The sequence below is a fragment of the Amblyomma mixtum genome, chromosome 3 (genome assembly GCF_055824585.1).
Source record: "Amblyomma mixtum isolate Tamu chromosome 3, ASM5582458v1, whole genome shotgun sequence".
Taxonomy (NCBI): Eukaryota; Metazoa; Arthropoda; class Arachnida; order Ixodida; family Ixodidae; genus Amblyomma; species Amblyomma mixtum.
Window position 1 is genome coordinate 266,726,531 of NC_143014.1, and position 27,289 is coordinate 266,753,819.

The 27,289-nt window shown below is 48.0% G+C and overlaps 6 non-coding genes and 3 pseudogenes across 6 annotated transcripts; all 9 read right to left on the minus strand.

Annotated features, from left to right (window-relative positions):
* Window positions 1–3,889: 3,889 nt before the first annotated feature.
* Window positions 3,890–5,082, minus strand: LOC149354660 (uncharacterized; annotated as a pseudogene).
* A 169-nt stretch (window positions 5,083–5,251) lies between these two features.
* Window positions 5,252–5,324, minus strand: TRNAR-CCU (transfer RNA arginine (anticodon CCU)). Its single transcript has one exon. It is a non-coding gene; the product is annotated as a tRNA-Arg (tRNA).
* A 306-nt stretch (window positions 5,325–5,630) lies between these two features.
* On the minus strand, window positions 5,631–5,703 carry TRNAR-CCU (transfer RNA arginine (anticodon CCU)). Its single transcript has one exon. It is a non-coding gene; the product is annotated as a tRNA-Arg (tRNA).
* Window positions 5,704–5,819: 116 nt separating this feature from the next.
* On the minus strand, window positions 5,820–5,892 carry TRNAR-CCU (transfer RNA arginine (anticodon CCU)). The gene has a single exon. It is a non-coding gene; the product is annotated as a tRNA-Arg (tRNA).
* Window positions 5,893–10,023: 4,131 nt separating this feature from the next.
* On the minus strand, window positions 10,024–11,237 carry LOC149354664 (uncharacterized; annotated as a pseudogene).
* Window positions 11,238–11,440: 203 nt separating this feature from the next.
* Window positions 11,441–11,513, minus strand: TRNAR-CCU (transfer RNA arginine (anticodon CCU)). The gene has a single exon. It is a non-coding gene; the product is annotated as a tRNA-Arg (tRNA).
* A 119-nt stretch (window positions 11,514–11,632) lies between these two features.
* On the minus strand, window positions 11,633–11,705 carry TRNAR-CCU (transfer RNA arginine (anticodon CCU)). The gene has a single exon. It is a non-coding gene; the product is annotated as a tRNA-Arg (tRNA).
* Window positions 11,706–12,333: 628 nt separating this feature from the next.
* TRNAR-CCU (transfer RNA arginine (anticodon CCU)) lies at window positions 12,334–12,406 on the minus strand. Its single transcript has one exon. It is a non-coding gene; the product is annotated as a tRNA-Arg (tRNA).
* Window positions 12,407–23,202: 10,796 nt separating this feature from the next.
* LOC149354668 (uncharacterized) lies at window positions 23,203–25,339 on the minus strand (annotated as a pseudogene).
* Between the last annotated feature and the right edge of the window lie 1,950 nt (window positions 25,340–27,289).

Below are 27,289 nucleotides of genomic sequence, written 5' to 3' on the forward strand. Positions count from 1 at the left end.
AGGACTGTTGGTGATGCATGCCCCTGTAAGGAGGTTGTGCACCGCGGCAACGTACCGGCAGCAGATTCTTTCATCAGGCTGGGTCGGCCGGCACTGGCCACACGAACAGCTGTCGGCGGGAGCATCTCATTAACTTTTGTTCTGACGACTCTGTCACAAATGTATGCACGAGAAATGACTCAAGTAATCACTTCTCCGAGTTCATACCGTCTCCGTGCTGCAGGTGACGCGGCCTGTGGTGTGACTCGGCTGGCTCGCGCGGCGGTGGATCATACCTGAAAGGCGACTCGTCCAGTCCAAAATCGTCGAATGAGTCGTCTTCTAAAGACTCGCAGGTCTCGGAAAAGCTGTCCTGCGCGCTTTCAGTCATGTCGACAGCGCGGCTCAGGGTAGTTGTGATACCTTCGGAGACTTCACAGTGCGGCGAACCCGCTCGTGACGTCACAGTCAATACCGCACGAAGGCACCTCCCCGGTTTCGGTTTCGCGGTTTCGGTTTCGAGTTTTACGTTTTTTGCTGTTTAAAAATTATTTTAGGGTCGCTTTTGAAAACCTTGTATCGTACACATTAGAGGAGATTCTCAGGAACACAAAACAGCCATTAACTTAAAATGGCTGAAAAATCGCCGGAGTTGCCCTTTAAACAGAAACGCTCGAGATAAAGCGCGAACAGCAAGGGCGAGAGTGGGCATCCTTGCCTAACGGAGGCACGCAGAGGGACGGCTTCATTCAGGTTATTATTGACAATTATCTGCACCGTACAGTTGCTGTAGACCATTTTAAGCCCATCTTGTATTACACTGCCTAAATTCACTTGTTCCAGAACCGAGTACAGGACATCGTGCGCCACACGATCAAACGCCTTCGACAGGTCTAGTTTCATCATTGCGACTTGGCCCCCGAATACATCACAGCATTCAAGGACACCGCGAACAACGTGCACATTCGTGCAAATTGTACGGCCTTTCACTCCGCACGTTTGGTGCGGTCCAACGAGTTTCGTGATCACACTCTGCAAACGTCGACCTAGGATCTTCATATAAATCTTATAGTCAACATTGGTGAGGGTTATCGGACGATAAGCCCCCACTGACTGCAATTTCTCTCGGTCATCTGTTTTAGGGATCAGTACTATGTGAGCAGTACGAAAGGAAGGTGGCATTTGATTTACTCTATATGCTTCTGTGATCATTTCATATAAAATCGGGCTGACTTCTTTTCTGAATGTTTTTTAGAAAGCAGCCCCTAGACCATCCGGCCCTGGTGTTTTACCCAGCGGTAGTTCATCTATAGCCTTCTGAACCTCCTCCAAACTAATACGCTGTTCTAGGCGAGCTCGTGTATCTTCATCTAATCGAGGCATGAGCTGCAAAAAATCATCGCAGAGCCCACTCTTCACGCTTCTTTCATTCCCTATCAGCTCTTTGTAATGCTCGACAAACGCCTGCTCAATTTCTTCTCTATCGGTCGTTATTCTGTTGCGGTAACGAATCTGGCGGATTTCATTTTTTGCTGCATATCTTCTTTCGTCGCACAACGCACGCTTGTTGGGCATTTCACCCGAACAGTTTTTCAGCGCGCGCCCTTATCACAGCCGCTCGGTACTTATCTCTTTCTAGAGCTTCTAGCTGGCTTTTAACTTCTCGGATTTCTTTTATGTACAACCCAGGTGCTGCTGTTTCCATACATGTCAAAAAGTTTAATTGGCACTGCAATTCTTCGGCTGTTTTCCTTTGATTTTGGTGAAGGATAGTTCCTCTTTCTATCGCTAGCATCTTGACGGCGTTTTTAAAGTTTTCCCAGTTACGTGCGCAGCTTCCTGACTGGGCGGAAGACATTTTAGTCACTTCTTTTCAGAGCGCAGCTCTTTGGCGTCCGTTCCTGGGTTTCGCGTCGTCGTCGTCGTCGGCGTTGTCGTCGGCGTCGGCCTCGTAACCAGCTCCGCCCCCCTTTCATCCGCAGCTGGGGTTGACTCACTATCGGCGTCAGCGGCATCAGTCAGTCGCTGCTATCTCTTCCCTCCTCCCTTTATCGTGTTGTCCGCTTGCTGCGCGCGCTTCTGCCCCCATCGTTTGCCGCTGGGTGTACACGCCGCCCCCCTCCCCCCTCTTCCTGCGAGTCTCCGGTTGTCAAAGCGCCGGCTCGAACTTAATTCCTTTCTTCGCTCCTCCTCCAATGCAACCCCTGTGCGGTGGCAATCAGAGAGCCAGATCGGTGGCGGCGGATCTGTATATGTGCACCGCCCGAGCCGAAATTGCCGCTGCCGTTCGCCCTGTGCGGTGGCAATCAGAGAGCCAGATCGGTGGCGGCGGATCTGTATATGTGCACCGCCCGAGCCGAAAATGCCGCTGCCGTTCGCCACTGCGAAATTATCTGCCAGTTCTTTCTGAGCCATGAGCGAGACGACCGATGGAAGTCCTCCGTCTGCTAAAAAAAAAATTCTGTGATAGCGCATACATGTGTTGCTCGATTTCTTTGCCTCAATCTATCGAAAAGGTGAAACAGCTTATTTGCTGCGCTCAAATTTCGCATTAGGAAGTAACGTAATCGTCGGTATTTTTTTTAACTTGTTCAACGAAGGTTTCGTCTTCTAACAGTTTCACATTAAATTTCCAAAGTTTCCAGTTGAACCGAGTCTTAAGGCTTTACTACTGAATTGTTTAAAATGTCTTTTTTTCCGAAAACCATTAGAGAATGAAACAGACTACCGAGCGATGTTGTGAGTGTGACATCAAATGATGCGTTCTTTCGTTCTTTAATGATGTGATGCGATTGTGATGTGTTCTTTTGAAGTGAGATGTACATGGCGAACGCTTTATGCTTGTAACTCTGCCGGCGAGCGGAGGTGTCATGTGTGCTTCTTTTTTGTAGATTTCCCCCCCCCCCCCCCACTGTAATGCCACGGCGCTGTGGCTTCCTTACTAAATAAATAAATAAATAAAGGTTACCATCACAATGCCGTGATCGCTAAATGAAACGTGTTTAACATGATGTTTACTGCACACGGTCACAAATCCTATGCTTGCATACACTCTATCTAGCCTCGCATTGCTGCCGCGTTGGAAGTGCGTAAAGCATGGGTGCGAGCCTTGGGACAACATCCAACCAAGATCTTCCATTTCGTGTTCTTGAATTATTGCATCAAGGTACTGTGCACTCTGATCACGCACCGAAACGTTCGGAACTCGATCCTCTGGCAAGCACACGCAATTGAAGTCGCCCATCAAAACAACACTTTTCTCGCAGCTCAAATACAGCTCGACTTTTTCAAAAAAAAACTACCACGCTCCTTTTGACTATTAGGAGCATAGACACAAATCACTCGCCAAGCATATCCAGAAAAACTAAAATCAACAACCAGCAACCGTCCTCCTTCGGACGCAACAACAGTTTCATTTGCAATGCCCAGATTATTCTTCAGAAATAACGCACAACCTCCGGATCTGCCAACCGCGTGACATATACAGACACTGTATCGGGACCGAAATTTTTCAACCATGCGCTCTGTGTGTTCCTGGCTCTCAATCTTTGTTTCTTGCAATGCGACTATATCCAATTCATTTTCTAGGAAGAGGCGACTGACTTGGCACTGCCGTTTCCTCGCCGCCAGTCCCCGCACGTTCAGCGTGGCTACGCGCAGTGGCACGTGAAACATTGTTCCTTCCTCATTTTTAAAGGCACCCGCAGTTCTGGGAGTGCTCACCTCAGGACACCACGACGCTGCAGAGGGTTCCGTACGCTGGGGCATCGCAGCTAAGCTGTCCCTCGCACTTTCACAGTCCATGACGAAAGTTTGACGGTCGCCCACAAAGTTCCCTTCCTTGGTTTATGGTCGGCACCGTTGCATGTTGATCCGGACTCGGCAGTAGCGCGTTACCGCAGTTGCAGCGCTATTTAGGCGCCGCGTCCGCTGGTCTTCTGTCTGGTGGAATAATTGGCTTCGGCTTGAAGGACGCCCGTCGCGTCGGCTCCGCTTTGGGGGGCGGCTCCTCCGAAGGGGCGCCGACTGTTGATTGGTCACCTTGCACTGTTTCGTGATGAGCGCGCTTCGTGGATAAAACCGCAGCGTTTCCCATTGTGATGTCGTTATTGTCTTTCCCTATGTGCGCCTCCTCTACTGGGCTCGTAGAAGTTCTGACAGCAGGCTGCATCTCTTGGCTCGCCTTTTCCTCAGGGGCGTGTTGTACCTCCTGGGGTGGCTTGACCAGGCTTGTCTCGCTGTGCTCAACGCTTGAATGTTGAGCGCTCTTCTCATCGGCTGCTGCTTTGCCACCAGCTGACCCTGACGCTTCCTCGGCCTCCACCTCATCTATGACATGTTCAGCCACGTCAATATTCCTTGCAGGCCCTGTCATGGTCGCGTACGTGGGTACACATTGGCTTTCGTCATGACCAAACCGGCGACATCGCGAGCACCGAGGCACTCGACAGTCGCGACGAATGTGGCCCTTCCCTTGGCATCGGAGGCAGAGTGGAGGCCTCCCAGCGACCACCAAAAGCGCAGGTTCACCGGCAATACGAAGCTGGTGAGGTATGTCCTCAACTGTGACGCTTGACTTCAACTTCAGGCTTAGCACTCGGGTTGTTGAACCTTTTTCTGTTACGCCGAACACACGCCAGCGCTCCTTCGAGAGCTCGGTCACTTGGCCATACGGCAGGAAGGCCACACGTATACTTCTTCGTCAGTCACGTTGTGGAGAACCCAGTGCACTTTAACACGCACCTCTTGCTTGTTGGGGTCGATCACGAGAGACCGGTGCTCCTTGACGCTAATGCTCCCGGCAGCGAGCATTTTCTTTACAGCTTCAGGGTTCTTAAACGTAACCGCCCACACATGATTCATTTGAAATGCTCCCAAGGCCACAACCTCGGGAAGCAGTTCCAAACGGGCAAGGGCGCCCCTGTAGTCCTCGACCCTATACGGCTGCGCTCGAACGTCGCCGTGCAAAAATACGGTATTCAAAACTATACGACCTTTAGGGAGGTGGGGCAGCATAACTTCGTAACCTGCTACGCTATCTTCAGCAGCAATCCTGTTTCCGCGGCTCGGCTGAGCCGCTAACACCGCTCCGCCGGAGCTCATGATAACACGTCCGTTCACTGCCGTGGCCGGAAATGGAAACAGGCCACGAGGGCTTGGGGTAGACCTTATGTTAATTAGCTTTCTATGAAATGGCTATTCTTTTGAAGCGTGATACCGCACTGGTTATAGCGGATGCAAAATAAAAAAGTAGCGAAGGAAACTGGCTGCCAACCCTCGGCGGGACTCGAACCCGCAATCCCCGGTTTAGGAGACCGATGCCTTATCCATTAGGCCACGAGGGCTTGGGGTAGACCTTATGTGAATTAGCTTTCTATGAAATGGCTATTCTTTTGAAGCGTGATACCGCACTGGCTATAGCGGAAGCAAAATAAAAAAGTAGCGAAGGAAACTGGCTGCCAACCCTCGGCGGGACGCGAAACCGCAATCCCCGGTTTAGGAGACCGATGTCTTATCCATTAGGCCACGAGGGCTTGGGGTAGACCTTATGTTAATTAGCTTTCTATGAAATGGCTATTCTTTTGAAGCGTGATACCGCACTGGCTGTAGCGGAAGCAAAATAAAAAAAGTAGCCAAGGAAACTGGCTGCCAACCCTCGGCGGGACTCGAACCCGCAATCCCCGGTTTAGGAGACCGATGCCTTATCCATTAGGCCACGAGGGCTTGGGGTAGACCTTATGTGAATTAGCTTTCTATGAAATGGCTATTCTTTTGAAGCGTGATACCGCACTGGCTATAGCGGAAGCAAAATAAAAAAGTAGCGAAGGAAACTGGCTGCCAACCCTCGGCGGGACTCGAACCCGCAATCCCCGGTTTAGGAGTCCGATGCCTTATCCATTAGGCCACGAGGGTTTTTTTTTTTTTCTTTATTGCCTGGCTTTGACATTACATAACAAAATGGCGGGACACAATGAACACTTGGTGTTGATATAGTCGGCCTGCCAGGGGCTGGCTTCGTCACTTTAAAATTCATTTAGAGCCATCAAATGCTCCACCCTTGACAACCACTCGGAAGCCTCGCCAACAGCTTTGACCCTATCAACAAACCGGTGCACAGTTTCACGAAAATAAATTCGTGCTGGCCTCGCGTCGGGATCACAGTAATATCCTGCCATTCTCGCGCGCCAAATACTGTGGAGGCCCAATAACATTATCAGATCGAAAGGTACTCCGTCCTCGTTTTCAATGGGCAGATACCGTATTCCATGGGGTTGAAGTGGAAATTGTTTCTTTATAGTCCTTTGAAGTACGTCCCAAAAGTAAACCCCTTCCCAACAATGCAGAAAAACGTGATCTATCGTTTCTGGTTGCTTGCAGATAAGGCAGTGATGACCCCACGGAAGAAATAAGCCCTTATCCTGTAAAAACATTTTGGCTGATAACGTTCCAGTGTGCAACTTGAAAAAAAAAGTTTTAACCCCTGGCTCTACGTGCATTCTCTTTACCCTCTTTAACACATTCCATCCAGGGCCTCAACTGTACAAGGCCCTATACATGGGTTCCGGCAAGACAACTTCACATAAATCCTTATAAAATTTTTTCTTGTTCACTGTAGATAAATATTCGTTGGAAAACCTCGTTGAGAGAAATCGGACACTTGCGACAGCTTCTCTGAAGTACCCAAAAATTCCGCCCGATAGGGTTTCGGTTGCAACAACAAAGTCAGGCAGCGCGCGCCCCAGCCTTACTTGGCACACGGTGCGCAAAAACGGATCACTGACATCACGCTGAAAGATAAATCTGTTAACAATCTGCCGCCAAGAAAAGGTGTCCCAGACCCACTCCACCATCCTTCACTTTTCTAAACAAATTCGTCCGGCTGCACCTTTCCCATTGTGCAGCCCACACAAAAACAGCAAAAATTCGATGCAGCTTTTGTATGCTCATTCTTCCACAATGCAACACTTGCATCGCATACCACACCTTACTGATAAAGAAAAGGTTGCACACGGTGGCTCTAGCGAAAATTGATAACCCTGTTCCTTTCCATCTTTCCGCCTTCTCACGCACATCCTGGGTCTGCGCTCTCCAATATGTTTCGCTATCGCGATAGCTTTCTAGCGGTACTCCAAGGTACTTCGTTGGGGTATTCAACCAGGGTACGTTTGCAAAGTGGTCCATCGTCGTTTGCCATGCTCCCTGCCAGAGCCCCACTGACTTAGACCAGTTCACTCTGCTGCCAGAGGTTTTGCAGAATTCAGCGACACATCCAACGGCCTCTGTTACACCATCTCGATTAGCGGAAAAAACCGCTAAATCATCCGCATATGCCCGCAGCTTCACCTAAGCAGCTTGCAGCCGAAAACCAGTTATTCTCTCGTTTTCGATGATGTCTAAGCACAAAGTCTCGATGTAGATGGCAAACAGAAGAGGGCTGAAGGGGCAGCCTTGACGTACCGAACGCTGCACACGAATGGGGGCCCCCAGACTCTGGTTAACAATCAATCCCGTCGTACAGTTCCGATACGCCAAGGCGACTCCCTCCCGGATAACATACCCAACATTCACATAATCAAGTATGCACAGCAAAATTTTATGCGCGACACAGTCGAACGCCTTTTCGAGATCAAGCTGCAAGATGGCAACGCGACTATTTGTAACATCACAGCACTCGAGCACACATCTTGCCTTGTGTATGTTAGAAAGAATAGACCGGCCTTTTATCCCACACGTTTCGTGGGGGCCAACAATTTCCTGGATTACACACTGTAACCTTTGCGCCAAAACCTTCATATAAATTTCATAATCGACATTTGTGAGAGCAATTGGCCTGTACCCTGTTACGTGTCGTAACTTGTCAGCTTCATCCGTTTTCGGAATTACGACAGTATGTGATTTACCATAAGACGGAGGCAATTCACGTACGTCGTAAGCTTCATTAAAGACCGTCTTCAGCACTGGCGCGATTCTGCTCTTAAATGATTTGTAAAACGCCGCGCTTAACCCGTCTGGTCCTGGTGATCTCCCAGAATTTAAATTGTCTATTGCCATTTCTACCTCTGATTCGGTTATTGCCAGCTCTAAAACGTCTTTCTGCTCGTCGCTGAGTCGCGGCAGTGCCCCAAGAAACCTGTTCTTTAAACGTATTCATGTCTGCATCCTGTAATGCGAAAAGCGCCTGATAGTATTCTAAAAACGCACGCTGTATGTGTTCGTTTTCGTCTGATAAGATGCCACCCCATTCTATGCTATCAATGTGATTTCGCCGAGCATGAGCCTTTCAATTCCCAAAGCTCGTTTCGACGGCGTCTCCCCTGCTGCTATATCTTCCGCTCTGGCCCGCACCAACGCTCCGCGATAACGGTCCTCATCTATTAGTTGAATTTTCTGTTTTATTTTCCTAATGTCATCGATCCATTTACCAGGTGCTTTACTTTCCTTTTCTAGCAGTTTTGCAAGCATACATCTTAGATTGCGTTCGTTTAGATTCCCTTCGTACGCAATGGCACTAGATCGTTCAACTGCTTTAATTTTAACCTGTTCTTTGCAAAGTTCCTACTGTTGCCATATTTTCAATTCACTACTAGGCTCTATTTTGCTTATTTCTTCAATTACTGCACAGCTAAATTCATCGTCCTTATTTAGCTTATTTATTTTCCACATATCCCAACTAAAAGCACTGCCCCGTTTTTTCAATCCTATCCCACATACTACTAAACATCGTTTATGTCGTTCGTTTCGTTTATGGGGTTTAACGTCCCAAAGCGACTAAGGCCATGAGAGACGCCGTAGTGGAGGGCTCCGGAAATTTCGACCACCTGGGGTTCTTTAACGTGCACTGACATCGCACAGTACACGGGCCTCTAGAATTTCTCCTCCAAAGAAATTCCAGCCGCCGCGGCCGGGATCGAACCCGCGTCCTTTGGGTCAGCAGCCGAGCACCATAGCCACTGAGCCACCGCGGCGGCATACTACTAAACAGTGGTCCGAAAAAGCCATCGGCACTACATGGTAACTGCTGCATTTTGGAATCGCATCCAGCGATACATAAATGCGGTCAAGCCGAGCATGGCTTGTCCTCTGAAAGTGTGTGTACTTCACGCCGCACGCGCCTTGCAAACACTCTGCCACATCCTCAAGGTTCCATTTATCTATGATTTGCGACAGTATCTTCGTACTTGCGTCCCTGAACACCCTTGCACTAGTCTTATCGCAGCCACTTAGGACGCAGTTGAAGTCGCCCATGATGATAAGCTGTTTCTCGGAACAAAGACGCTGTTCAACACTGAAAAAACGCAGCCCTTTCGTCCGTAACATTTGGTGCGTACACAAAGACAATTCGCCACTCAATGTTGTTGAATGTAAAATCGATAGCGACACAGCGACCTGACGGACACGAGAAATGAGCTTGCACGACAAGACCCGGCAACTTCTTTACAAAAAGGACGCTGCCAGCAGATGTACAGGGTCCTTCAAAATATGTGCGAACACGGCGAAGCGTGCCCGCGCTCCGCGGAGCGTCAGCGCATCCGGCGCGGTCGCGCATCGAAAAAATGTGGCGCATGCGCACAGCAGACTGGAGGCGGTGCTTCGTGTCGTCTGCTACAGCACGGAAGCGCGCCGTGCTGTAGCAGAGGACACGAAGCACCGCCTCCAGTCTGCTGTGCGCATGCGCCACATTTTTTCGATGCGCGACCGCGCCGGATGCGCTGACGCTCCGCGCAGCGCGGGCACGCTTCGCCGTGTTCGCACATATTTTGAAGGACCCTGTACCTATCGCATGACTCACTACAGCGTAGAATCTAGACGTGAAACGTCGCACCATGCTCCCGGTCTCTTCCTCCCCTTCTACTTTTGTCTCCTGCACGGCCAGTAAGTCAATATCGTGCTCTGTTAAAAGCCGGTAAACTTGGCATTGCTTTTTCTTTCCTGCCAAGCCCCTGACATTGAGTGTGGCTACTTTCAACGGGGTTACAGAAGCCATTGTCGCAAATAGTGAAGAGGCCAAGAGCATGGTGCTTACCCCACACGTCTAGCACATGGCTAGACGCCGTCGTTGCCACCGGAGCCATCCGGTGCAGGCCCCTGACCTTGCCGCGGGGCTGCCTTATCGCCGGCACGCTTGTCGGCCAAAACGTTGGGTTTCGGTCTGAAAGATGACCGTCGGGATTGAGCAGTTTTTTCTGGCGGCTCCTCACCACTGAGAGCTGCCGCCTTGTCCCCTTCGTGGTCGGTCAGGCCATGAGGACGCTTGGCTGGGGCGGTGCCGCTCGCTGAACGGGCGCAGCTCTGGTTCTGCTGTTCCTCGCTGATCATTGGCTCGGCGTCCTTAGTTGCCAAGACGTTCTCCCCGTCTGCCGACGTGTTCGCCTGACTCGAAGGTAATTCTTCCTCTTCGAGTGGCTTCCTTTGGTTGCCGGGTCCACTAATGTCTCCGCTGGGAGGCCCTGATGCGTCGGTCATCCCGGCAGCCTTGCCAACTTCCACGGCTCCTTTCGCCGCCTCCTCCGCCTCGACGACGTCCATCAGAAGCTCTGCCGTGTCGTCTCTCGATACCGCACCGGTAGCCACCGCGTATGTGCGAACACACTCACTGTCACCGTGGCCATACCGCCTGCATTTGGAGCACCGGGGTACCTTGCATTCGCGTCGAACGTGACCGGTGCCGCGGCACGGTAGGCACTGCATAGGCCGCCCAGGCACCACAACAAGGGCCAGCTCGCCGGCGACGCATAACTGGTGTGGCAGGTCGTCAACCTTCATACCGGGTTTCAGCTTCAGGAGAACGGTCCTGGTTGTAGACCCCTTCTCCTTGACGCCTGAAACACGCCAACTCGACCGAGTCACCTCCGTTACATTCCCAAAAGCCGCAAGAGCCGTCCGAATTTCGTCGTCGGCTACACCGTGCAGCATCCAGTGCAGCCGTAGTTTCACCTGTTGGTCGGCAGGATCGATGATAATGCAGCGCCGTCCTTTGACATCCAGTTCCTTTATAGCTGTCAACTTCTTCGTTGCCTCGGTACTGTTGAGCGTAACCGCCCAAACGTGGTTTACCTGATACGCCCCCAACGCCACAACGTCGGGGAGCGCACCAGCGTTGGCGAGGGCGTCGCGGAAATCCTCGACCCTGTAGGGCCTAACTCGCACATCGCCGTGCAAAAACACGGTGTTTAAAACAACACGACCGGTAGGCAACGTAGGCAAAACGATTTCGTACTCCTGTCCTTCCTTATCTTCAATCCTGTTTCCGCGGCCATCGACGGCCGCTATCGCCGCTCCGTGGGAGCTCATGATCCTGCCTCCGTACACGCCAGTGGCCGGAAGTAGAATGAGGCCACGAGGGCTTGGGGTAGACCTTATTTTAATTAGCTTTCTATGAAATGGCTATTCTTTTGGAGCGTGATACTGCACGGGCTATAGCGGAAGCAAAATAAATGAGCAGCGGAGGAAACTGCCTGCCAACCCTCGGCGGGATTCGAACCCGCAATCCCCGGTTTAGGAGACCGATGCCTTATCCATTAGGCCACGAGGGCTCGGGGTAGGCCTTATTTTAATTAGCTTTTTATGAAATGTCTACTCCTTTGGAGCGTGATACCGCACTGGCTATAGGGGAAGCAAAATAAAAAAAAAGCAGCGAAGGAAACCGCCTGCCAACCCTCGGCGGGATTCGAACCCGCAATCCCCGGTTTAGGAGACCGATGCCTTATCCATTAGGCCACGAGGGCTTTTTTTTCTTTATTGCATGCAAGAACTTCCGTAGAAAGGAGGAAAACTTCAATCAGACTGGTTCGCGTCTCAAGTTACCGGGCTGCTTAATAGGAGCCTGCCATAGCCCTAACTCAACACTGCATCCCCATCAAAACATCAAAATTTTAGGGAGGCACACACATGCATCTAGGCACGGCAGCCAGCTTGGAGGTTCTTCGCGTGCAACATATACACTCCTCACCAAAGCACACTGTTCACGAAACACAGATTTGGACGTTCTTGGTGGCTCGGCATGTCTGTCCATGATACGGCTTTTCCAAAGACTGAATACTCCCATCAACATAAACAGATCATAAGGCACAACACAGTTTTTGTCAACAGGCAGAAATCTAATAGTGAATGGTGTAATTTCAATGTCGTTCTTGAGAGTTCGTTGTAGTATGTCCCAAAAGAACATGGCATCACGGCACAGGATGAAGCAATGATCAGTTGTCTCAGGCACGTTACACAGACGGCAATTCACATTCCATTGGGGTAGACCTTATTTTAATAAGCTTTTTATGAAATGGCTATTCTTTTGGAGCGTGATACCGCACGGGCTATAGCGGAAGCAAAATAAAAGAGCAGCGAAGGAAACTGCCTGCCAACCCTCGGCGGGATTCGAACCCGCAATCCCCGGTTTAGGAGACCGATGCCTTATCCATTAGGCCACGAGGGCTTTCTTTTTCTTCAACATGGTATTTATTACAGTGATGTAATGTTCTATGTACATGAACTATATACAAGCCATTATGAAAACAGTGTTAAACAATACATATTGAAAAGACCATGCACTAGAAAAGGGGCAATGCAGAGCACATCACTAATAATGAGTGCCACTCCGGTTCGTACTCAGTCTGGGCATACACGTCTCTTAGATGAACAACCATTCGACTGAAGTGATCCTTTGTAGACACAACAGGTTCACAGTGTCGGTCCATCATGCGGGTTTTCCAGAGGCTGTGCAGTCCAATCAGAAACAACATGTCCAGGGGTTTATCAACTAATGGCAGCGTAGTGAGATAGAGAACAGAATGTGGAGTCAGATGAATTCTTTTTTTAAATGTGCGTTGCAAGATATCCCTGAAGAGCACTACATCTTTGCAACTGATGAAACAATGCTCAATTGTTTCTGGTTCAACACAAAGGCGGCAACTAACGGTAGACACAAAAGTGCCCTTTTTCTCTAACCATGTTCTAACGTGCAACGTACCGGTGTGTAACTTAAAGAAAAAGGTCTTTGTACACGGCGAGACTGGCATCTTACGTACTATTTTGAGTACGCCATGCCCAGGTAAACCAAAATACATAGAGCGGTACATGGGCGGAGGGAAGAGCATACTAATATAATCCTTATACAACTTTTTCCTCGACACTAAAAAAAGGAACTCAGGAGAAAAACGAACAAGTAGGAAACGGACAGCCAAACACACCTCTTGCATTATGCCCCACAAACACGGACGGTCACAAACATTGGAAGACACAACGAGGTTGGGTAAAACATGAACTAAATTTGTTTGCAGGAATGAAAGTACTATTGGGTGTGTAGTCTCACGGAAAAACATGAAACGTGACACTATCTGTCGGACATACAGGTGAACTAGACCAAGGCCACCAGCGCTTACAGGCCGGAAAAGGTTATCACGCCTCATGGATTCAAAAGACGAATCCCACACAAAGGTAGCGAAAACCCTGTGAAAACGCTGGATAGAAAGTCTTGCGCAATGTATAATTTGCAGTACATAATATATTTTAGTGGCGAGAAACAGATTACAGGCGGTCGCCCTGCCAAAAATTGAGAGGCCATGGGGGACAAACGTTTGAGCATAGCGCTGAAGAGTTGACGCGTGGTCTTTCCAATAATGTGCGCTATGCTTACAGGCACTCAAAGGGACGCCAAGGTGCTTTGGTGGCCTGCATGTCCATGTTATACCAGCATATTCAGCAGGTGTCTTACCCCAGCTACCAAACCAAAGACCGCAACTCTTAGAGCGATTAATCCGACATCCTGACACCGAACCAAAGTCCTCCGTTAAACGAATAACCTCATCGATGCTTGGCTTATCAGTACAAAAAAACGCAAGGTCATCTGCATAAGCCAATACCTTCAGTTCGTGGCCCATTATTCGGAAACCATTGACAGCTCTACTGCTTATAACACTTATGCAAAGTGGCTCCGAGTATAATGCGAACAGGAGCAGAGACAGTGGGCACCCTTGTTTCACCGAAGACTGAATTGGGACTGGTTGCGAGAGACAGCCATTAACAATCAAGCGCGTGGTACAGCATTTGTAACAAAGGCGTATGGCAGTTGAAAGTATTGAACCGAGATTGACGTGATTTAAACGTGCAAAAAGAAATGAATGGCACACTTGATCAAATGCCTTTGCCAGGTCAATTTGCAGCATTGCTAATTGTTCTTGAGCCTCACTGCAATACTGCAACACCGTACGCGCTACATGTAGGTTAGATTGTATTGATCGTCCCCGCAAGCCACATGTTTGATGAGGCCCAATCAAAGTAGACATTGCAAGCTGCAGCCGTTTTGACAGTACTTCAGCAAAAATCTTATAATCTACATTAGAAAGCTTGATTGGTCTGTAGCCATCTACAAATCGAAGTTTTTCCTTATCCTCGGTCTTTGGTATAAAGACAATATGACTTTTCGTAAATGACTGAGGCAGATATTCAACATCAATACTTGTCTCAAAAATTGGAGCAGGACAGGGGCTAGAACGGATTTAAATGCCTTGTAAAATTCTCCTGAGAGGCCGTCAGGCCCTGAGGTTTTCGAAAGCGGCAATTGATCAATTGCATCTTGCAATTCACCGAAGCTTAAAGAGCCACTTATTGCCTTGCACTCATCCTCATTGAGTGGGTTAATCATGGACACCAATCGCGCTATATGATCATCATCAGCAGTGCTAGACGTGGCAGCAAACAGAGAGCTATAGTGGTTTTCAAACTCGGTAACTATGATATCTGTACTTGTGACCAGGGCACCACCACAGTCGAGCTCAGAAATTCGCTTGGCAGCCACGTGACGACGCTCATCTAGCAATGCCTGTCTAGTAGGCTCCTCAGAGTGCATAGCACGGTTGCTGCGGGAGCGTACACGGGCCGCACGATAGCGTTCCGCATCAAACTTCTGAAGGTTGCCCTTAACAGCACCAATTTCCTCGGTGTACAAGCCAGGAGCCTCACATTCAAGCGCATGCAGATTATTAAGACTCTGAAGTAACCGTTTCTCCTCACCATGCTTAAGATAAGACTTCACGGAGCCGATCTCAATAGCTATGCTACGAACTTCTAGCTTAAACATCTCCCAAGCTGCAAATAATGGGACATCCATGACCAAGCAAGATTCCAAAGCTGTCATCACTCGCTGCTGAAAATGCTCATCATTTAGAAGCTCTGAATTAAGCTTCCACAGTTCCCACTGCGGCTGAAATTTGGGACGGGCGCATTCTCCAATCCGCGCAATGACCATAGCATGATCTGAGAAAGAAACAGGCTTGACATCACATGAAATGTGCCGTTTAAGGAGATCTACGGAAAGGTAAATGCGCTCAAGGCGTGAATGTGAGGCTCCTCTGATGTATGTGAAGGCGGATGACAATCCGGCATCAATTAAACCTGCGTTTTCGGTAATAGACAATAAAATACCAGAGCTCTTATCGGCGTTTTGGTTAGGACCTGTGCGATCGGGTGGGTCGCACACACAGTTCAAGTCACCCGTGAAAACGACATAACGATCACATCCCAGGAGAGTTGCAATTGCATGAAAAAAAAAAACTGCTCGTTGCACCGGATTATTGAAGCATACGAGGGCCACGAGGGGTTGCGGTAGAAAACAATTCTAATTAGCCTTCTCTGAAATGCCTATTCTTTTGGCGTGTGCTACCACACTGACTACAGGGAAAGCAAAATAAGAAACAGCGAAGAAAAATGGCTGCCAACCCTCGGCGGGATTCGAACCCTCAATCCCCGGTTTAGGAGACCGATGGCGTATTCATTATGCCACGAGGGCTTTTTTTTTCTTCGTTGCATTTTGACAACGGGTACAAACAAATAAATCTTGTCAACAACACTTGCACTGACCGAGCAAGTTAATTTTTTTCTGTTCAACCAAGTCATCCAGCACATTTATCCATGTTGGCTGCTCAGGCACTGCCTGATACACTTCCCTCAGACGTATGACACCTTCAATGAAATGCTCGCGTGGAGATCTCACAACTACTTCTGCATTGTTGAATTGTGTCCTTGTTTTCCATAAACTATGGAGGCCAAGGAGCATAACAGTGTCATAGCGGATGTCCTGTTTTTCTACTGGTAAGAACCTGATGCCATGCGGGTGTAGTGGTATTCAAATTCAAATTCAAAATTCTTTATTTCTGCCTTGTAAAGATACAGACAGCGGAGGCGCAGAAAAAGCTGACAGACAGCTTGACTAAGCCGCAGCCCCCTTTCGCTTGGCAGCAGCTTGACAGCAAGGCTTTTAATACAAAAGGCAGTTGCAAAGCGTGATAACAAGTATACAATAATGAGCAGGTACAAGAGAAAACGAAAGAACATTATACAATATTGATAAAATATTCACATTGGGTAGACACAGGTAATGGCAGCAAAGAAAAAAAGAAAGAAAAAAAAACACAAAACAAAAATCCTACATGCTAGCATACAAAGCACGCAAAGACCTGTTTGACGAACTGAAAAGGTCAAAATTATTATATATATACGCGTTTAGCAGGGACGGAAGAGTGAACTGCAGGCGTTCTCTACCCGAGTTTAACCGTGGGGTCGGGACTATCCATGTCTCCGCATACCTTGTTGTGTAGCTTGCATCTCGGGTATGTAGTTCAGCAAGTTTACGTATGTGGTTTACATTTCTACGTGTTTCGAGTTTAAACCGGACACTCAAGCGATATTTATACAAGTTGTGTATTTTTAGCACACCACTTTGTAGAAAGAGATTTATGCTTGGCGAGTCCCAGTGGACATTGTAAACATGACGAAGAAACTTTTTCTGAAAAATGTAGATACGCTGAAGACAGCTAACCGTAGCTGTGCCCCACACTAGATGGCAGTAGTTTAAATAGGAGTAGAAAAGTGAATTGTAGAGGAGTAACTTTACTGTTCTTGGAAGGACGTATCTGAGCCGACTTATGACTCCGGTTATTTGAGCCAGTTTCGTGACAATATGGTCCGTGTGGTGTTCCGAAGACATGCTGGAAGAAAAAGCTACTTCTTTCTTTAAAGTTCTTTGAAGCACATCCCAGAAATAAGAACATCCCAACAATCTAAAAACTCGTGATCTATTGTTTTAGATTTTTTACATAGGAAACAATCTGTTGACCAAGTGACAAAGGTACAGTCGGGGACAAAAGTCTCCGGACCACGTGTTCCTCAAACGAAGCTTATAGCTCTACTATCAGACAGCGGCTAGAGACCGCACTTGTGGAGATGAAAGAACAAAAATTTAACTTTTACCTACACAAGTGTGGTCTCCAGCCGCCGACTAATAGCAGAGCTATCGGCTTCGTTAGTGGAACACGCGGTCCGGAGACTTTTGTCCCCGACTACCTTTATCATGCATCCATGATTTTACGGACAGTGTACCGGTGTGAAGTTTAAAGAAGAAAGTTTTTAAAGATGGGTACACTGGCATACTTTTAACCCTTTTGAACACCTCTGCTGGTGGGCCTCCGCAATTTGACGTTCGGTAAGTCGGTACAGGGAGCATTGTTTCTATTAAATCCTTATACAGATTTTTCCTCGTGACATTTTAGAGGTACTGCAACGAAAATCTCACTTGTAACATTCTGTACGCAACTAATTCACGCATATAACCTCTCATGGTACCACGCATTTCTTCAACAGAGCATACTACAAATCCTGGTAACAATCGACATAAACGAACTTCCATAACTGTGCGAAGAAAATTATTGTTCTGGTCGCAAAGAAATATAAAGCGCGACACGGTTTGTCGTACAAGTAAATGAACAAGACCGAAACTTCCTCTCTTCACGGGCAAGAATAGGTTTGTTCGACTGGTTCTTTCCCATGTCCCCGCCAAAATAAAAACGGCGAAACCCGATGTATCTTTTGAATATTGATCCGCTAGGCGCTCAACATATTCATGACATACCACATCTTGGAGATGAGAAACAGGTTACACACAGTGGCGCCCGAGAACATTGATAGTTGTCGCCCTTGCCACCCCCTGGCCTTTTCTTTTGCCATTGCCACTTGTTCATTCCAGTATTGTTAGGGCTGCTATAGGAGTCCAGTGGCGCGCCAAGATACGTCGTCGGAGTTGTGCCCCCCCCCCCCCCCCCCCCCCCCCGAAGTCGAGAGTAATGGTCTGGCGTTTCCTCCCTGTCACCATGCCAGAATCCATAAATATTCTCCCAATTTATTTGCACCCCGATGCATTTGCAAAACTTCTCATCAGCAGCCGTGGCTTCAGAGATACTCTGTCTACTTGAGCAGAACACGGCGATATCGTCGGCGTAAGCTGAGATTTTCTCATGTGCTGACAGTAACCTGAAGCCAGTTATACACTCAGAGATTAGTATAGCCAGAAAAAAGGGCTCGAGATAGATTGCGAACAATAGGGGTGACGGAGGAATTATGCCACGAGGGCTTGTGGTAGAAACCATTTTAATTAGCTTTCTATGAAATGGCTATTATTTTGGCGCGTGATACCGCACTGGCTATAGCGGAAGCAAAATAAAAATCATCGACGGAAACTCGCCTCCAACCCTCGGCGTGATTCGAACCCGTAATCCCCGGTTTAGGAGACCGATACCTTATCCATTAGGCCGCGAGGGCTTTTTTTTTTCGTTTTATGGTATTTATTTACGTTGTTTTGTCCAGAAAGGATATATATGCATATGTGTGCGTGTTTACACACACACAGAAAAACTGTTTACACAGAACCTAGTTAGGTCCTACATGGCACAAACATCATGATATTAAACATATTAGAACTAAAAGGCCGGTAAAGGTATACAGCGCATGAGGAGAGGCAACCAAACCGATAAAAAGTCCGATTATTTGTAAATGTCCGTTACCTGCAGCAACATTCGGCTAAACTGAATTCTGGGCGAAACGAGAAGTTCAACGTTGCGGTCTTGCATGCGTGTTTTCCAAAGGCTATGGAGTCCAATCAGAAGAATCATATGATAGGGTTTCGAGTCAGGTTGACAAACAACGTAGCGCACACTGTAGGAATTTAGAAAAAAATTCTTTCTTAAGCGTCCTCTACAACACATCCCAAAACAAAATCGGGACTTTGCAGTCTATAAAACAATGTTCCATTGTATCAGGCACATTGCACAAGCGACAGTTTACAGAAGACACAAAAATGTGTTTCCTATCGAGCCACGTGTTCACAGGTAGAGTTTCGGTGTGTAATTTATAGAAAAATGTTTTGGTGCAAGGAGAAATTGGCATTTTACGCACTCGCTTTAAAACATCATGACCCATGAGCCCAAAGTAGGCAGAACGATAGAGTGAGGGCGGGAAGAGCGTCGGTATCAAATCCCTATGCGCATTTTTGCGCGAAACAGAATACAAGTACTCATCTGAAAACCGAACGGTCAAAAAACGCTCGGAGGCATAAACTTCCTGCGTAAAACCTAGGAAACGGGGGCGTTCATTAAAATTCGAAGAAACTACTAAGTTCGGAAGTAGAATCATGAAGTTAACCTGCAAGAATGGTCTAATAATCGGATAGGAACAATCACGAAAAAAGAAACGGGCAACCAACTGTCTCACATACTGGTGCTCTAGGCCCAGTCCTCCTGCATAAACATGCCTGAAAAGGTTATCATGGCGCAGGGGCTCAAATTTGGAAGACCAAATAAACGTCGCAAATATACGATGGAAACTCTGTAAGTAGTGTCTGGCACAGTGATGGACCTGGAGTACGTAATAAATCCTTGTTGCCAGAAAGGTGTTGCAAGCCTGGGCTGGACCAAAAATTGAAACCCGACGGGGTACATATGTCTGATCATAACGCTCAATAACCGGAACTCGCTCTCTCCAGCAATGCGCACTTGATTTGTTGGCATGAAGTGGAACACCAAGATATTTAGGAGGCACACAAGACCATTCTATTCCAGCATAAAGGGGCGGGGTTGTGCCCCATGAACCAAACCATAGGCCGGAACTTTTGAAACGATGCATTTCACCGCAGAAACGATGCCAAATCTATCTATCGTGGTCAACACATAATCAATGCTACGCTTGCCAATGCAGTAAAATGCAAGATCACCAGCATATGCTAGCAATTTGACTTCATTACTCAAAACAGGGAACCCATGGATGCTACTATTGCGCAAAACACAATTCAAACAAAGCGGTTCCAGGTAAAGAGCAAGACGCAGAGGAGACATAGGACAGTCTTGCTTCACGGAAGAGCGGATTGGCACAGGGTTCGAGAGCTGGCCATTAACGATTACTTGTGTTGAACAGTTTCTGTAGCAAAGCTGTACACCCTTTAGTATAGAGTAGACCCCACGTTTGCTCGCTTATGGAGGAAGCTTATGGAAAGTGAACCCCAACGTCGTAGCGTCGGCGGTTATAACGTCAGCTGAAGAAAAAGTTCTCAGCCATGTAAATGGCAAGATGGATGCCTCATGGTTACAGTTTCAACACTAACGCCGCGAACCGCCTCCTCGCCGTCACTATACTGGCTGGATAGCTGAGGAGGCCCGCGTTCCTTACTCATACATGGCCAATTTTAGAAAAAAATCAAGGGGTCCCATTTCACGTACGCAAATGAAGACCTGCAAGAGTAGCGTCTACAGTGGCAACGATCTGTAGGCTCGACTGTCTCATCTTTATCTCCGCATCTGAATCTAATCCGTTGAATCGCAAGTGAGAAATGGGGTAGCCACACTTCCTCAATGGTCCAACTTCACGAAGCACTGCTGATTAGTTGCATAATGTACCAACCGCCTTCAATTTCCCCCTCGGTATCATAGCTTGACCGCCTCGAAATTTTGCCCAGAAAAGGTCTAAGAAGAGCTCTTTCAGTTCCGGAGGCGGGAGCGAACAATACAGTCCTTCATGAGACACCATCGAGACCTCTTAGCCTTATCGCTTCACAAAGGTTACTAATGCAACTTGACCGCCTCGGAGAGACGGTAGCTAGCCGAGCCCTTCTGCAGCGACTCCAAAATCGGAGTCCCGAGCCTACTTGGCATTCAATACTCTTCGTTACCTATACGCCTTGATGTTCGAAGACAAAGCTAGTGGTTGAAAGCACCCTGCTCATTTGCGAGCCTCGACTGTACGGTCTCTCTTCTTAGCATGCGTGCTAAGCGCAGTTCTGCTTTGGCGGCAACGCGTGCGCTCGTACTAGAACGTTTAGACAGTGTGCCCGCCATCTTCAAATTTTCACTGACGGGTCTGCGGATGAGGCCAGTGTAGCTAGCGCAGCAATTTTCGCATTCCTTCTTTGAATACTGCCCGGTCTACACGCTTTACTGAAGTCGTACCCTCCTCAACGGCGAAAGCATTTTAATTGAAGCGGCTGTACGGAAGCTAGAATCTTGTCCGGCTGAGCCTGTTGTGACCTGACGGATTCAAAATCTGCTCTTCAAATGTTAGAACGCTGGTTCCCTATTGACGCCTTGTCTCTTAGCTGTCTACGCATGGTGCATAATATGCACAGCAGAGCGTTCACCATAGGATTCCAATGGGTGCAATCCAATGTAGGTGTAATAGGCAACTAGGTGGCGGAGTCTCGCCCATAAAGCACTGTCAGGTAATCCATAAAGAAAAGTCTATCAATATGCCAAGAACCTCTTCAGAGAAACGGTGCTCGGCCATTTCAGCAACCTGTGGAGCTCACCCAACAAGCCATGTGTGACCAAGGGACTAAAAAGATCCCAGTCCCTATTACTACTTCGCATTTGCACGGATTCTGCTCGTACCCCTGCGTGGACGTATAAGACGGTCTGGCACTGTATCCGCTGTGTTCCACATGTGGTGTGTGCCGTGATATAGAACATTACCTTATGGTCTGTCCAGTGTACAACGCGGAAAGGTGAGTGTTGATCGCTGCCGTCAAGAAGACAGGAGTATCTCACAGTTCTGCTCAGTGCATCGTCTCTCCACGCAGAAAACTGTCATGTAGAAAGGAGGCTTCACGCCAGGACTCGGAACTAGACTCCAAATGGTGACAGCAGGAGATCAATATTGACTATAATTGGTGACTGTGTGATAGCGATGTGTATCAGCCAGCTCTCAGGTATGTGCCTGATTTGTAGACCTAATTTAACAGTTAAGTCTCGCTTAGGTGGAAGAATTGCAGCCAGAACCTGTAAGCCTAACCCCATCAATAATTTACGACAACCTCCACTCAATTCAACTTACTACTTGCTACTTACTACTTACTAATATACTGACTGCTACTACTACTTACTTTCACTACTACTATAGTGTAGAGTCGTTATCTCGTTATTTTTACTGATTGTTTGCATGCACAGCAGTTGGAGAGTCCAACACGACATAGCGAAATGTGTGCTAAGAGCTCTACTCACAAATCAACGGCGCTGCTAGCGGTTGGCGTGGCATCTTACCTGCCGGGTCGCAGCCCGCAACGAGCCGGGAGGGCCAGGACACGCTCATAAAAGGCAAAAAAATTGCGGGGGCACTTTGACTGTCTAAATTGCGTAGAGGCGAAAGTGTTTTCCGCACCACTTTTCCTCTGTGGCACTGGTGACGTCACCACTGGGTGACGTCACACATAATAATGACTAATTACTAAGTACTGGCAAATACTAATTAATTACTATTTAAAGATTAATGACCAAATCCTAATTAGCTGCTAATTAATTACGCTTAAGCTTCAGCTTTTTAAGAGTGAAACGCGACAGCATGTTGTAGCGCTGCCAGGAAGTCCACGGAATGCCACCACCCGTTCGGCGCGATGCCTTGCCCTTTGAACGCAACGCTTTTTGAAGAAAGGAAATGGCGCAGTAATTCTGTGTCATCTCGGTGGACCCTCGAGCCGCACCGTACAGGAAGGGAGGAATTGGAAGTGAAAGAAAAAAGAGAAAGAGGGGCGGCAGTGAAGAAAATGAAAATTGTAATTGAGGAAATGAAATTGCGCAGTAACTGTCTCACATATCTCGGTGGACACACGCCATCCGTTTGCAGAGGAAGGGAGGAACAGGGAGTGAAAGAAGAAAGAGAAAGAGGGGCCGTAATGAAGAAAATGAGAATTGTATTTGAGGAAAGGAAATTACGCAGTAACTGTCTCACATATCTCGGTGGACACCCGTCAAAAGCGTGACGCCTCTGCTGACAAGTTTCTGCTGACAGCCGTCTGTCGACTACGGTGAGGCATTAGAGGCTTGAAATGAAACAACCCGCTCCGAAGCGTGCAAAATAACGAAGATATGCATGTCGTCGGATTGTAATTTTGGTGCTCCTTTAATTTTCTGTTCTTGCAGACTTTCATGCAGCACCCTGTTCCTGTTTTTACAGGACAAAATTAGAATAGAATGTCATAGAGAAGAAGCATCAGCCTTCGGCGAAACTCGGACACACAATCCTCTGCTTAGAAGACTGGTGCCTTACCCATTCAGCCAGAAGGGCTTGTCTCTTGCTCGGTTGCACTCAGCACATTATGTTTTATGCAAGCGGGTAATGTAACACATGGCTCTCGGTGCCCTAACACATTTTTAGACAGATGTTAATCAGCAAAAAGAGCCACTTCATCGCTGCTATTGAGCGCAATTGCAGCAAAAAGGGACAACATCTCAGGTGCTCCGACGTCACCCGCAATCGTTTCAGACGTGGCATGCCACTCCTGAGACAGTCACTGTTGATTACTCTGGCAGTATAGCATGGGCAGTGTTGGAGAATAAGTTGGCCCAATCGTTTTAAGGACCAGGCTGATAGCGCAAAACCGAAACGCCGTTTGGGTCTTCCGCTTACCCAAAACCATCGAAACAGGGATCCCAACCTCTGCCAGGCGCCGCTTCGGAAGCAACCAATCGACGACTTCTGCGGCAAGAATATCATGAAGTGGTAGCGGGGTTAGGTGGGTTTCGTCCTTGCAAGGCGGTTTTCGCACAGGTCTTATTCACGATCTCAACGTTCTTGCTTCGATTTAACGTTTGTTGTGCGGGTCGATGAGCTGCACTGTTTTCCTCCATTTTCTAGAAGAAAAGCGATGCTTAGCAACGCTAATGAGAGCAACAAAGAAATCGCAGGGAGTTCAATTCTAAAGCTAACATGCCACGCTATGACACGTCTGTCAGAGGTCTTGGAAGAAAAATTTCATGAATTTTCTTTGCATCCCACCACAAAAACGTAGAACTCTCGCAACGTTTTAAAGACAGTAATATTGTTACAACCAGGAGGTGTATTCTGACCACGACGGGCGATCGAGAACCAGATGGGTCCACTTGTTGTTGTTGTTGTTGTTCACCTTCTAGAATGGCGCATACCCACACAGGGGGATCGGCCAAGAAGAGGGGTGCATAGAGGGTTTTTGTGATGTTTTTCTTTTGTTTTGTTTTCTTGGGAAAATAAATAAATATATTAAGTAATAAATAGAAATAACAGATTGCTAGGGAAGAGAAAAGTCAACAGAAGGCGGAAAGGCCAAAAAGAAACAGGAAATGCATAACGCACGCAGGAGATGGACTCTGCAAGATCTGTAGCAGAGGGAGTTGAAAAATAAATAAACAAATAAAAATAATAATAATAGTAACAGAAAAAAATTGTAATGATGAGAAAAACAATATCAGCAAGGTAACCCATTATATTCCAGTAAAAAATTTTGAATGGCGGTAAAATCAGACCTGTGGCTCTAACCAAGAATGGTGGCACCAAATGACAATATGATCGGGCTGCTCAAACTAAGGCCAAGCTGTTGCAGTGGTCGCTCTAAACATCGTCGTCTCATCATGGTGAAGCGTCGACAAGACAACAAAAAATGGTCTATTGATGCTTGTTCACCACAGAATGCGCAGACGGGAGAAAGCGCCAAACCAGACCTGTGCAAATAAAAATTTAAGGGGGGGATCCGGCAGCGTAGCCCAGTTAGAGAGACTTCAAGCTGTCGTGAATGGCATGATTTCCTGCTATACGAATGCTGAAGATCCATGAAATCATCAGATCTTAAAATTGATCCAGATGTAATGCCTAACCAAATACTTCTCCGAAACCTCGCTGCTGTGATGTACGCTGTAGCCGGGAGGATAGGTAGCATGGGGCCATTCAGGGATGCTTTTGCCAGCCTATCAGCCCCTTAATTGACTGTCACACTGCTTTGACCTGGTACCCATATCATATGTAAAAGGCTCAGCTGTGGAGGAAGTAATGATAAAAAGGTGTTTAGGATTGGAGAATCCGTAGCTGAAGCAAGGGACGAGCACAAAGAAAAGGAGTCTGTAATGACAGCCACTGCGGAGAAGGAAGGGTCTAGTTTGCGAAGAGCAAGCACCGCCGCCAAAAACTCAGCTTGGAAAACTGGGGTGAAATCCGGAAGACGCACAGAAAAAGACCAATCTAGAAGCGGGCAATATATTCTCACCCCTGCCTTTTCATTACATTGGGAGGCGTCAGTAGCAATCAGTAGCATTCTTCGGGAAAATGTCATCATAGACAATTTTCACGGAAGGCTCACTGTTTTGTGTCGGAAGTATGTCAGACAGGAGTACATTTAACTGGTGAAGTAAATTTTGTACCAGTACTAACTGCGGGGTATGAAATCGAGGCCAGTGGAGTCCAAAAAAAAGGTCGGCTGGCAACAAAACGCAGACGAGGAACGGTCCACTTGCCGAGCACGAGACACATCCACCTTGTTCTCCTCATCTTCGTCGTAGTCAGCGATGCCGACCTAATAGAATAGGCATCGCCTCTTCACGGCCGTCACACTTTCCCCTATGCAGCCGAAGCACGCTCGCCCTGTTAAAAAAACACCACCCGAATGGCAGGGCCTCAGCCCGGCAACATGAGTCCCTTAGTTTGTGCAGAACGACGGCCGCTTGTCATGCTGTAATTGAGCTCGCTAATTTGCTCAATAATAACATAAGGTAAATCGTAGTGGCGCAGAAGTTTCTGGGACAATCCCCGCTTTCTGACAGGCCGCCACAACGAGACCAAATCATCAGGGCTGTAAATAACGTGACGGCGGTGGGCATCGTAGCGCGCTTTATACCGATCTTGGGAGGCTAGAATACGAAGGCGGGCAAAGCGCCGGGCCTCTTCGGTGAGACAGAGTGTCTCGGTGATGGAAAGATCTCCATGAGGCTCGGCAGAAAATGGTAGGATGGTGTCCTGGATGTAGCGTGGGGGGCGAGCATATAGTAAAAAGAAGGGGCTGAAGCCAGTAGTCTCATTGCGCGCGGCATTAAAAGCGTAGGTGATGAACGGCAGGACGCTGTCGCAGTTTTTATGCTTTGAATCAAAGGACATAGAGAACATGTTAGTGATCGTTCGGTTCGTGCGCTCAGTTAGCCCATTCGTCTAGGGAGGGTAAGATGAGGAATGGCGAAAATGCGATGCGCAGGAAACGAGAAGCTGCTCCACGACGTCAGCAGTAAACTGCCGACCACGGTCACTGATGATAACTTTTGAGGGTCCACGGCGAAGAATTACAGAGCGAAACATAAGAGGACACATTATACGCTCTAGACGAGAGTAGGGCGGCCGTTTCGCAATATCGTGAAAGGTAGTCAACGCAAACCACTATCCAGCGGTTCCCATGATAGTATTTTTGAAATGGGCCCAGGATATTTATGCCCACTCGCTCGAATGGTGCGGCAGTTGGTGTCACAGGGTGAAGCTGACCAGATGCAATGCTAGTGGGGCGCTTGTATTGTTCACACTGGTGCAGCTGGCGAGGTACCGCTCAGTCGTAGCCCGCATTTTCCGCCAATAGAAGCGTGCCTGGATGCGGTAGAGCATGCGTGCCGACCCGAGATCTTCAGATGTGGGGTCGTCATGGATCGCCTGCAAGACAGAGGTGTACAGGCTCTTCGGAACCACCAGGAGGAAGTGCCTGCCTGTAGAAGAATAGTTTTTCTTCCATAGGAGAAAATCTCGCACACAGAAGTTGTTTGCACCGGAGGGGTTTTCAGCCTCCGCAAGGAGAGACCACAGTGTTGATTCTTTCTGCTGTTCCACTTTGAATGTGGCGAAATCAGGAAAAAACGGTCACACTGATGCGACGCAGTGGTCGAAGATATCGATGTTAGACTCCGTAGATTCCGGCTCAGGAAGGGGCAACCGCGAAAGACAGTCCGCGTCAGCGTGCCGGCGACCGTTCTTGTAGGCGACTGTGTAGTCAAACTCTTGTAGCCGGAGAGCCCACCGTGCAAGGCGCCCACACGGGTCACGAAGGTTAACGAGCCAGCAGAGGGCATGATGGTTGGTGACGATGGTGAACGGGCGTCCGTATAGATATGAACGGAAACGCTGCGTGGCGAAGACGACGGGGAGGCAGTCCTCCTCGGTGACCGTATAATTGGGCTCCGGCTTACTGAGCGAGCGACTTGCATACGCAACAAGTTGCTCTTTTTTGTCGCAG